The sequence below is a fragment of the Tenrec ecaudatus genome, chromosome 7, assembly GCF_050624435.1.
Source record: "Tenrec ecaudatus isolate mTenEca1 chromosome 7, mTenEca1.hap1, whole genome shotgun sequence".
NCBI lineage: Eukaryota > Metazoa > Chordata > Mammalia > Afrosoricida > Tenrecidae > Tenrec > Tenrec ecaudatus.
The window spans coordinates 77,223,384-77,236,876 of NC_134536.1; positions in this window are offsets into that span (position 1 = coordinate 77,223,384).

Below are 13,493 nucleotides of genomic sequence, written 5' to 3' on the forward strand. Positions count from 1 at the left end.
CTTCCCTCATTCACATCGATATGATTTTTGGTTTGGGGTCTTTGATGCCTGATACCTGATCTCTTTGACACCTCATGATCACACAGGTTGGTGTGCTTCTTCCATGTGGGCTTTGTTGCTTCTCAGCTAGATAGCTGCTTGTTTTTCTTCAAGTCTTTTAAGACCCCAGAGGCTATATCTTTTGATAGCTGGGCACCATCAGCTTTCTTCACCATATTTGCTTATGCACCCATTTTTGTCTTCAGTGCTTGTGTCAGGGGAGGGGAGCATCCCAGAATGCCAGGTTATTAGAGCAAAGTGCTCTTGCATTGAGGGAGTACTTGAGTTGAGGCAAAAAAATAAATATATGTACAGAGAGCTGGTTCCCTATAGTTATATCTAAATGTATTTACATCGCTATATGCCTATATTTAGACCTCTATAAATGTCCTTTGCCTCCTAGTTTTTCCCTCTATTTCCTTTTACTTTCCTCTTGTCTCACTCTTGTATTGGTCTTCATTCAGGTTTCAGTAATTCCTCTCGGCTACATTGCCCTTGATCAATCCTCCCCCAGGCATCCTATGCCCTCCTTGCATTCGATTTAAGATCACTAGATCACTTGTTGTTCCCTTGTTCCTGGGTTTGTTGGTCCCCCCTTCCTTTCTCCTACATCCCCCTCTCCCATGTCCCCCCAGAACAGTCGCTCATTGTTTTCTCCTCCAACTGTTTTTTCCTACCTGCCTTATCTAGATAGACATGCAGTGACAACAGTGAGCACAAAAGCAGTATAAAGTAAAACATAACAACAAAAGAAAAAAAGCTACAATAGCAGCAACAAAACAACAGCCAAGAAAGAAAAGCCTATAAATAGTTCCAGGTTTGTCTGTTGACCTTTATGAGTATTTTCTAGTCGAGTCTGATGGGGTGCACACTCTGGCTCAAAGTCTGGTTTTGGCATTCGCTGGTAGCTTCATTGCTTTGCTCCCCTTGCTGTGCTCTGTTGCATACCCTTATTGTTTCACCCAGGTATAGTGGGGTCAGACCAGGCACAATTCCCATAGTGTGTCTCCAGTGTTGTCCCCGTAGTGCTATGGGTCAGTGCGGGACTTTGTGTGTCAGGTAGGACAGTGAGGGACTTTGTGTGTCAGGTAAGACCAGCCCTGTGGTCCTTTCTGTTCATTGGCTGCTCTGAGGCAGAAAATCATCCTTGGGGCTTGTTGGGCCAGGAAGCATTCCACTCTCTTCCTTCCCCCTTCATTTGCTCATGGTCAGAAGCACCACTCTACCTGAGCTGCAGTTTCAGTGCTGTCTTCTAAAGTGCATTCTTCTTGGGGGGGGGGGAGGAGAGGGGTTCCATGGAGTTGGGATTGGGGTCAGCCCTGCAGAGCTCTCTGTTGCTTCCTGCCAGTATGTTGTAGTCACATCTTGGTGCACTGGGTTGAAGTCTGATCCCTCTCTCCCTCGCCTGTGGAGATATAAACAATCCCCCTCCCATTGGGTGGTTTAGTGCCCTGTTTCTGTGCTACCCAGTCTTTTTTTTCCCTCTTTTTTCCCATTATTTTAAGTTGGCTGCCATATGTATCTCTGGATTGGGTCAGTCCCCTGTCATAGTACCTGGACCTCGCCCCAGGAATGTATGTATAGTAACTTTTCCTGTATCTCCCTTTTGCATTTTTAAGATTACCTCAGTGGACTCATGTTGTACTTGTCCTTTTGTGCTTGACTTACTTCACTTAGCATAATTTCCTTCAGTTCTTCCCATGCAGTGATGGGCTATATATGTTCATCACTGCTTTAGGAATGTGTACTACTCCATTAAATGTATGTACTACCGTTTTTTAATCCATTAATCCATGGATGGAAATTTGAATTGTTTCCATCTCCTTGGGATTGTAAACCATGCCATGCTGAACACAGAAAGATGCCATCTTTTGTTGGGTAGTGTGTTATTCACTGGGCTGCTAACAACAAGTTCAGCATTATGAAACCTCTACCCACTCCGTGGGAGGAAAAGGAGGCTTTCTACTCCCATAAAGAATTACAATGTCAGAAACTCACAGGAACAATTTTACTATCTTCTATACAATCACTCTAAGTCTCACTTGACTTTTGATGGCAGTGAGGTGAGCTTTGGGTACACAGATTCTGAAGCTAGCTCTGCTTGCGTCTCCTGGAAAGCCCGAACTCCATTTCCTGGTTGAACATTGGTAGAAACAAGACCTGCTTTGGCTTTTCCAGATTTTTCTCATCTGGCTCTGCACCCTGCATTGGCTCACCTCTGCCTGACCCTTGGGTTTTTGACTGAACAGCACCCATTTCCATGTGAGACACTTCCTCAGAGTTTTGTGAGCTTCTTAGGAAGTTGCAAAAAGTAACAGAACCCAGTGGATGTGAGAATGTGCTCAAAGAAGTGGGAAGAATGGAGCAGAGAGGCATTTGAGAAGAGTTGGACTATGGAACATATTCCAACTTTTTGGGACTAGTCTGATGTCACTTCTTACAAGAGAGCATTTGTTCACTGAATCATCATTTTAGTTTTTTTTTATCATTTTATTGCGGGATCATGCAACTCTTATCACAATTCATACATACATCAATTGTATAAAGCACATTTGTACATTTGTTACCCTTATCATTCTCAAATCATTTTCTCTCCATGTAAGCCCCTGGCATCAGATCCTCATTTCCCCCATCCCTCTCCACTCCCCCCTCTCTTGAACCCTTGATAATTCATAAATTATTATTTCATTGTATCTTACACTGTCTGACGTCTACCTTCAACCAATTTTCTGTTGTCCTTATACAATGTTTACAACATAGGTTGCTGAGGTAGTTAGTTTATTGTGCCAACCTGGCTGATAAACACATGTGGGATTAATTGAAAGGCAGAGAGAGAAATGGCTCAGTGAGTATAGCCTTTTTTGTCTCTTTGATCATTGGTCCAGTGTGCAGCTGCATTGTTTGTTCTGTGCCTCAATTTGCAAGCTATACTACCTGTGGGACACCCAACCCGTGGACTGTGTCCCTGTAATTTGAAGTCCCTTCAAGACCTGCTTCGCCACACAATTGGAATTTACATCTCTTGAGCTGGGGACTGTTGGATCCTGTCATCTGGCTGATTGTTGGTGACCTACCTTGATGCTTGCTGCCTGTGCCTGGATAGCCTGAATTGCTCTACAGAGGACTACCCAGCAGCCCTCAAGACTTGAAGGACTGTCAGTGTCTCACAAGTGTCTCATGGGAGTGAGTTGCACTGAGCCATCTGTACTGCTTTGTAATTAACTGTTTTATTTCTTATGTTCTATATCTATTTATCTGTATAAATATATATAAAATTGTTAGAATTCTGGTTTTGTTTCTCTAGAGAACCCTGTCTAACACACTTGCCATCATTAATGCAAATTTTCTTACGTTGTAAGACATATTTGTTGAAATTTGTTTTTCTCCAATTTATTTGTTTTAATTATTATGCATTTTTAAATATAGTGTAATCTTTTATGTTTCGCTGTATACTCATCTTTCTCAAAATTCTCATACTTATCAACTGAAGAAAAAATTAAAACCTCAAATTGTAATATTAAAAGATTTTATGGGCAAAATACTGAATGATGCAGGAAACATCAAAAGAAGATGGAATGAACATACAGCATCACTGTACCAAAAATAATTGGTTGACATTTGGCCATTTCAGGACATTTCAAGTAACATGTGATTAAGAACCAATGGTGCTGAAGGAAGAATTTCAGGCTGCACTGAAGGCACTGGAAGAAACAAGGTTTCAGGATTTGATGGAATACCAATTGAAATGTCTCAACAAACTAGTAAAACACTGGAAGGGCTGACTAGTCTGTGTTGTGGAATTTGGAAAACAGCTACCTGGCCAACAAACTGAAACATATACATAATTGTGTCCATTGCAAAGAAAGGTGATACAGCAGAATGAGAGTAATTATTGAATAATATCATTATTACCATACACAAATAAAATTTTGGTAAGATAATTAAAAGGGATTTTCCCCAAAGTCTATCTATATAAGATAAACAGCATGAACAATCCCAAGAAGAAAACAATGGGACAAATGGTCCTGAGGCCACAAAGAGTGTGGGATGTGGGGAAAGGAAGGAGGAGCCTACAAACCCAGGGACAAAGGAACAACAAGTGATCTAAAATCGATGGCGAGGGGAGTCTAGAATGCCTGGTGGAATTTGATCAAGAGGATTACTGAAAGACAAATGAAGGTAGAACATGAGAGTGGGACAAGAGGAAAGTAAAATGAAATGTAGGAAAGAAGTAGGAGAGGCAAAGGACATTTATAGAGGTATAAATACAGGCACGTACATATGTAAATATATTTATATATAAAACAATAGAGTCATAAAGCTATATACACATCTTTATATGTTAAGTATTAAGGTAGCAGACAGACATTGGGCCTCTACTCATCGCAAGAACACTTTGTTCTAATAACCTGGCATTCTGTGATGCTCACCTTCCCGACATGATCACTGCAGACAAAATGGGTGCATAACTAAATGTGGTGCAGAAAGCTGATGTTGCCCGGTTATCAAGATATAGCACCTGGGCTTCAAGTTAAACAAGCAGCCATCAGCAGGGAAGCCACAAAGCCCACATGGAAGGAGCATACCAGCCTGTGTGATCATGAGGTGTAAACAGGATCAGGTATCAGGCATCCCCCCAAACAATCATATCGATGTGGACGATATGGTGGGGGGTGGGGTGGGAATGAAGACACAAAGCCCATCTGTAGACAATTGTATTGGATATCCACTCACAGAATGGTCACAAGGGAGGGACTAGGTAGGTTGCAGTATAGCTCCAAGGAAACATACATTATCCTAGTTCCTTAATGCTCCCCAACCCTACCCCCGACTTTCATGATGCCAGCTCTACCTTACAAATCCAACTAGACCAGATCATGTACACTGATAGAGAAAAGAGCTCTCAACACACAGACTCCAGGACAGATAAAGCCCTCAGGAACAATAATGGGAGTATCTATACCAGGAGGGTAGGGGAAAAGTGGAGGGAGAAAGGGGGAACCAATTGCAATGACTGACTTATAACCCTCCCCACCCAGGGTGATGAACAACAGAAACATGGGTAAGGAGAGACAGCGGATAGTGTAAGATATGAAAATATTAACCATTTATCAAGGGTTCACAAAGGAGGAAGTGGGAGGGGATGAAAATAAGGAGCTGATACCAAGGGCTGAAGTACAAAATGTATTGAAAAGGTTGATGGCAACAAATGTGCTTGACATAATGGATGTATGGATTGTTATAAGAGCTGCAAGAGCCCCCAATAAAATGATTAAAACAAAACAAACAAACAAAGTGATTTGTAGCAGTACACCAACCGACAGCAGAGAGCTACCAGAAATGCAAACCAGATTCAGAAGAGGACATGGAAGGAGGGATACTATTGTTATTGTTAGATGAATATTGGCTGCATCAAAGAATACTGGGAAAATGTGAACTTGTGCTTTCTTGACTAGATTAAGTTATTTTACTGTGTGTATCAAAACCCACCATGGATGGTATTGTAAGAATTGGGGATTCCGGAACACTTCTTTGGAGCTCATGTTAGACCTGTACCTAGATCAAGAGGCAGTTGTTTTCACAGAACAAGAGGATAGTAAGGAGGCTGGTGTGCTGGGGAAGAAAAAATCTTTCTATAGAATACTTTTAGCAGGATGTTTGTGGTATAGAAAATGAATCGGGAATTTATGATGACTGCCTAGATCAGGGGTTGGCAAACTTTTGACATGGAAGAGCCAATCCTGACCCTCAAAACAATTAAAAAATATCTTTACAAATGAAATAACTATATCTGAGTAATATATTTATTTTCCAATTTGACACCAGATCCCGGTGCACATACTAAAAGAACTGCATATGGCTCGAGAGCCACAATTTGCCAACCCTGGCATAGATGAAAACCGCAGGTATCTAATAACCATCAATATCCCACTGCTGTGTGACCAATGAGGACTATGAGACATGCCAGTGGTTACTGGACCCAGTGTGCACAGAGAGTGGTGAAACGACCATCTTGCCTTTCAAGAGATTTGGGGGAAGGTCTTGCAGATGTCTTCAGGACTCAGCACAAGGCAAATGCTCTCCTGTGCCTCATCCTTATTTTACCGAGGGTTGCTCTTGTATGCAATCAAATAGATTTATGACCCATAACAACACTCTACAGCAGAATAGGGTTTCCTAACCTGTAATCCGAATGGGAGTTGGTTGCTAGTTTTTTTCTCTTGTGGAGCCACTGGTGGGTTTGAATCTCTTACTTTTACGTGAGTACTCAAAGCACTTAACCACGGCACCATGAGACCCGAAAATATTTCTTCAAAATTATAGAAACTTAAGTAAACAAAAATACCAACCTGTGAAGCTACATTTTCCAACATACCCTTTATCGAGATCTATGCCATGCTGGGGGAGAGGTTTGCATCTCTCTAACCCTTCTCCTGAGGATTCTGCCTTCTTCCACTTGTGCAATGTTACAGTGACACCTTTTACATTTTTGAGGGCCTCAAATTCTGTACCTTTAAATTGTTTGAATTTTGGGAACAAAATGAAATCTGAAGGGATAAAAGCAGCCACATAGGGTGGGTGAGGAAAGGTTTCCCAAGAAAATCTCCGTAGGATGGCTTTCACCAAACAAGTACATGGTCATGATTGGAAACACTTCCTTGGTTCAATTTTCTGCTCTTTTTCTCTCCAGTCACGTTTTCTGAAAATGTCTTAACATAACTGTGATCACCCTGCTTGCAGAAATTTATTGAGATCACTTCTTTTGAATCCCCACCCCCCAAATGTTCCTTCTGAACTGGCTTCTCTGCCTTGAATTTCACTGATCTAGAAGATCCCCTTGGGAATCACTGATTTGATTGGACCATTTTTGAAAGACACCCTAAGAAGCATGCGACAAATGTATCACTAAGAGAATTTGGCTGTGGCTGTCCATTGAGTGCAGAGATGGGGCTCATTATGATTTGTTGGGAATAAACAAGGGCATGTATGAACTGGGACTCTAGAAGCAATACTTCTCAACTTACGCTTCGTATATACAGACGGGCATATAACTCAGAGGGAAATATCTTTGAAATTAAGTGAAGGGGAAAATAAGATTCTCCCTTTGAGTAAGACTTTTCTCTTATGTTGGAACTGTAGGATGTTTCCACATTGTATGTTGGAACTGTAGGATGTTTCCACCTTGTATGTTGGAACTGTAGGATGTTTCCACATTGTATGTTGGAACTGTAGGATGTTTCCACCTTGTATGTTGGAAAGACACTCACAGTTACAGGAGCTACCAACACTAGTGGAAGAAAAAAATTTGCCTTGTAAGGGAAGGCCAATGAATAAAATTCTTAGAGACTTCATTTCCTTAAAATATCGACAATGTGGATATGACATGCAAAAAAGGAATGTGACAAATATGTTTTTGAACAGAAGGCTGTATCTTTGGGAGCTTCAGGTTTAAGCACATACTCAGCATACTCAGAAATGTATATCCAGTTTAAAGAAAATTAAATTTAAAAAATTTCCATTTTCTATGCTTTCTATAAACATTGTCCTTAAAGAACACATATAAAATAATAGTTACAAAATTGCTGTGAGTCTATTATTTTAACAAGTCAAGTTGTAAGTTATATGCCCAAAATACTTTATCAGAAACTTCTACCCTATATGTCACAAATCACAAAGTTGTTAGAGAATGCTCAGTCAGAAGACTTAACAATTATGAGCTGCAAGATAAGAGAAAGGGATAGATTGTTGTCTCAAGATAATGGCCTCTGGCAGTGAGATAAATGTCAAGGCAAAGTCATGGCCATGCGTAGCTATTTCTCAAAAGTAAACAGAGAAGAAAAGTAAGATGCATTTATCAAGCAGATGTGCTTGTCCAAAAGTTTTCTTTTTCTCAGTTCATCTGTGATTTGGGTCCCGTCACTTCACCTGGCAGATGTTTGGACAGCTGAAGGACCGGGGTCACTGTTACCTTATTTAGAGTTCTCAAACCTTGATTTTGAGGGATTATTTTGTTTAGTCCTCTAAATTCCTTATATGAAGAAACTAATTAAGAAATGGTAATCATTTGGGCTTAGTTGTAGTTTTCTTTCTTTCTTTCTTTCTTTCTTTCTTTCTTTCTTTCTTTCTTTCTTTCTTTCTTTCTTTCTTTCTTTCTTTCTAGTAGCTGTGCCACCGAAGCGAGCACTGTTTATTTCTTTCTACCAGGAGTGGCTTTTAATGATTATATTCTTTCAGAAAGAATCTAGGATAGCTTGCATTAAAATTCATATCCAAGAGATCAGTTGAATAGAAAATTAAAAAATAAAATGCTAGAACTGAGAGGACTTTTAGCCCAAATTAGGTTAATATAAGCATACTAATTCTAAAAAGCAGATGGCTTGTTTTACCCATCTTACGTCCTATACGGTGCCTGAATGGACCACACGTCTGATATCGCCATGCAATGCGGACTGCTCTATTGTCACTTTCATCATTTGTGCCCACCACACATACAGTGTTGGGAGAGTCCACTCTGGCCCGAAAGGACCATGCTCTTCCACATTCCAACCCTGATGGAGAATTTGAAATCCATTTAACTTTTTTGGAACAATGGAGAGCAAACCATCAGATATTAGGAAACTGAAATTATACTTGCAACTATCTGTGTTACGTATACAAGTAAACTGTATATATCATATTTGTAGAAGTAAGAGACACCCCAAAATATATGAAGGTATGTTGGGAGCAGGATTAGGTAAGTGTGGGCAGTGGACTGAATTTTTAAAATATTGAGAGCTTGTGTATCTATTTTGTTAAGGAGTGTGAACTTTATCCTATATAAAACAGGAAGAAATGGAAAGAAAAAAATCGCACATACTTAAGCATATTGGAGGCATCAACGAAAATAAAAGAGACGGGAAAGCATTAACAGAATTGAAAGGCTGGTATTTTAAGTGCTTTTGACATCCATACAACAGAGCAAAACACTGCTCAGGCCTGAGCCATCTTCACAGCTTCTCGGATCAGGTATCAGGCATCAAAGAACAAAATATCATATCATTGTGAATGAGGGGGAGAGTGGTGTGGAGACCCAAAGCCCATCTGTAGGCAACTGGACATCCTCTTACAGAAGGGTCGTGGGGAGGCAGACGAGCCAGTCAGGGTGCAGTGTAACAACGATGAAGCATACAACTTTCCTCTAGTTCCTAAATACTTCCTCCCTGCCATCCTCGTCCCCCCACTATCATGATCCCAATTCTACTTTACAAATCTGGCTAGATCAGAGGGTGTACACTGGTACAGATAGGAACTGGAAACATAGGGAATCCAGGACAGATGACCCCTTCAGGCCCAGTAGTGAGAGTGGCGATACTGGGACAGTGGAGGGAGGGTAGGGTGGAAAAGGGAACTGATTACACGGATCTACATATAATCTCTTCCCTGGGGGAGGGACAACAGAAAAGCGGGTGAATGGGGACATTGTACAGTGTAAGATGTGACAAAATAATAATTTATAAAGTATCAAGGGTTCAAGAGAGAAGGGGGAATGGGCGTGGAGGGGGAACATGAGGAGCTGATGCCAGGGGCTTACGTGGAGAGTAAATGTTTTGAGAATGATGCGGGCAACAAATGTACAAATGTGCTTGACACAATGGATGTATGTATGGATTGTGACGAGTTGTATGAACCCCAAATAAAATGATTTTAAAAAGAAGAAGAAAGATCTTTCCCCCCAAATAGCATTAGTTACAAGGAGCTCAGGTGGTTGAGCCCGTCATCCATGTCGCAGGAGAAAGACATGGCTGTCAGGTCACCGTGCATTTCTATGACTCTGGGAATCCCAAGGGACCGTCTACCCGGCCCCATAGGGTCAGTATAGCATCACCTTAATACAGCAATGAACTCCTTTGTTTGTTTGGGCTTTGTTGTTGTTATTGTGTTAGCATCAGGTAATTCCCAGGCGATCTAATCACTTTTCACAAGTTCTGGCATCCATTATTTCTGCTCCCTCATCAAAGAAAGTAAATGGATCACGACCCAGCTAATTCATTACAAGAGATCATCTAACTGAAGGCACTTTGAACCCCATCCACTGTGGAACAATAACTTAAAATATAAGGTAATTCAGCTATCCTCAGGGCAATGTTTAATCATTTTGACCTCAAGGGTATGTATCAAGTGAAACCAAATATTGTCTGACTGCTAAAGACTCAAAACTACTTCTGTCTTCTGTCACTCAAGTATGGTGTTGATTCATATTTTCATAGTAGCTTTGTAGAAGGAGGTATTCTGGGGGAGTGCTTCTAATAAAAAGAGGAGGCTGAGCCTTCTAAATTTGCTGTTGATTAACCATGATTAGATAATCAGCATCTGAGAGAAGAGGGATGCTGTACAAATGAAAGTAACAATGTAGAGAGGAGCTAGACACCACTAGTAACAAAAAACCAAGGCCTGGAGAGGCAGCTATATTAATATGAGAGATAAAGATCTCAGAATTATAGTTGAAGCAGTTTAACAAAATTAAATTAAAATAAAGCATTTCACATTTGGCTTTGCCTCTTAAGCAAGCATTTACCATCTGTAAGATCTAGCTTCCTTATCTATAGGCATTCTCAAGTTGTGCATGTCTGACTTATATACAAAGTATAGTCACGAACCAATCTCTCCATGCTTGCAATTCATAGCTTATATTGTTAAAACTTCAAGGTACATACAATACTTCTAATAACAAATGGTGCTACTTTGTGACTCCATGAAACCACTGCTTTATGACTACTGTATTATTATATTTTAGTTCTGAAAAGAAATAGAGCACCAAAACAATTCCGACAGTTTTATATTAATTGTGAAGAAATGTGGTGCTTCTTTGGTAAAGATAAATATGCAATTAAGACTAATATAAAGGATGAATGGTTTTAAGAAACTAAAATCCACAAAAGTTCTGGGTTAAATGATGTCCCCAAAGCATGCTATGAACCCTAACTTCTACGCTTGGGCTATCACTCCACTTGAGAATGAACTAGCTGTGCCATGTGGTGACTAGAGCTTATATTAACTTACACCTGGATGAAGTAGAGAGGTGGAGTCCAACTTATGTAGTGCAAGGCGTAATAATGCATCCTTGGTGGTGTGGCCTTTTTATTAGTGGCACTTGGAAACTCTCTGCCTCTCCCTCTCTGCTTGCTTGGAGTTCATGTCTGCCTCCAGGGGCATCCCCATGGGAGTCACGTCCCATGGGAGCAGCCAGCACCCTGCTATGTTTCCACCAACCTTGGATCCATACAACTGTGCACTCACCAGACTGTTCTTTCTGCTGCCTGCTTCCCCTTTCTATATATAGCTCCGTGTGTCTAAAGAAGGCGCCAGCTAGCATCAAACCCATGGTCTTGATCTGGACTGGGCTGGGACGCCTTCTTGACATAAAATTAGTTCTTGATACAAAGTTCCACATTATATCTATAAGAGTATTACTGATTTTATTTCTCTAAACAACCCAGCCTAACACAGGCAGGGGTAGTTCAGATTGTATACAAACACGCAAGAGAAGCAAAGATTGGGGAAGCCACATGAAGGTCACTAGGAACAGAAGCAAAGAGAAACAAGGGTCTGCTTACAGAGTCAACAGAAAAATAAAAAGTGAATGGAAATGAATTTTGAGACCTTCACTTGCTGATATGGTTCAAACAGGGCAATAACTGTGAGGCTGGCAAGGAATGGAGCAGTGGTTCATTCTCTTGGGCATTTGATGATGATGAGTTGGAACTCAATGGCGCCTAACAATAAACAATAATAAAATATAGATTGATTTCAGAAATTTGTTGTTAGAACTGTGGACCTTAGAGCCATCTTTGTTAAAGACTAAGAAGAAAGTAAGGGGCGCCACTGAGACATTCTCGATCTTCTTAGAGAATATATATGGCACCAGCATCACGTTGCTAGTGTAGACATTAAATGTAGTTCTGGCAAGAGTTTAAATGAAAATCATAAACCTGGGATTCAATATTGGAGGGTATTTTTAATGCGGTCGCAAAGAACTACTTAGTTTATGTGCAGATGTCTGGTAGAAGGTGGAATTTGTAAAAGAAGAACGTGGATATCCGGCTGATGACATTTGTAAAAAATACCTTAAAGGGGCCCCAGGATCTCACCATGTTTCTTCTAACAGAATGTGAGAGAAGACTGACTTAAAACTTAAAACAGCACTAACAACAATTTGGGAAATTTTTTGTACAATTGTGCACCCATGCCCTAAAATGTTTGCCAAGGATGTAACTATACGATCTTTTCTCGAACAGATTATACTTGTGAATTATGGATATAACAAACTACAAAAACAGAAAACTCACCAGTTTAGAATGAAGGAGGCAGAAAAACAACTAACAAAGAATATCATTTGTCTCTTGGGATTTTATGTCGTTTGAGAAAAGGGCCATCCGTGGAGAAGCTCAGAGATCTTCTATGATGCATTAAAAGAAAAACAAACTCAGTGCCATCGAGGGGATGCTGACTCATAGCAATCCTACAGGACACCGTAGAATTGCCCCCTGTGAGTCTCTAGATTAAACTTCTTTACTGGAGTATAAAGTCTCATCTTGCTTCAGCAGAACAGCTAGCAATCCAACGATGACGAGTCAATAAGATGTCATCAAGGATCCTGGTTGTGGTACTTACACAATCTGCTGTCAATTTGAAACCTAAGAGTGAAGGGGTAGAGTTTAGCCTATCAATCAGGTCACAGCTTGATAACCTCAATTGGAAGCACTAAGGAGATTAATCGCTTACTGGGAGTGGGACAAACGCTCACTCCCCGAGAGACATTTCCATTGACAAGACACATGGAGTTATGCTAGAGCTCTGGAGCTGGAGAGGCCACGTGGAGACCCCTGCCAGCACTGAGATGCTTTCACCACCACTGGATCTACAAGGCCTTCCACCCACTGGCTGGTGATCTTCCTGCATTTGGTGTCATTGCATGTGTTTCATGAGTCTGAAGAGGACTTCATAGATTGGTATCAAACATATGAGCTAATATAGGACTCATGGGCTTGATCTGGACTGGGCTGGGTTGTTTTCTCAATATTCAACTGCTCTTGTCTATAAAGCTCTTTCTTATACACATGTGTGTCTATGAATTTATTTCTCTAGTCCATCCGGACTAACACTCTGGTGCATTAGAATGAAACTTCCCAAAGCCGATGGGGCAGATGTGTCATCCAAATAAGCCTGGATGGTGAGGCTGAAGCCCAGGTCTAGGTGATCTCCACTCAAATCCAAAGCACATGGAAAACCCCTATTGCCTGGAGAGCATGGCTGTTGTCCAGATGGTTTCAGAGAACAGAGACTTGTTTGCAAGTCTTGAGAGGTATCGCACACTGTTCTCCTGGTGTTGGATCTGCTTGGTGCCATTTTAACGGAAATGTCTAGTTTGTCCCTATTCCATCATGGTGCTTTGGAAGCACACACATTGTACTCTA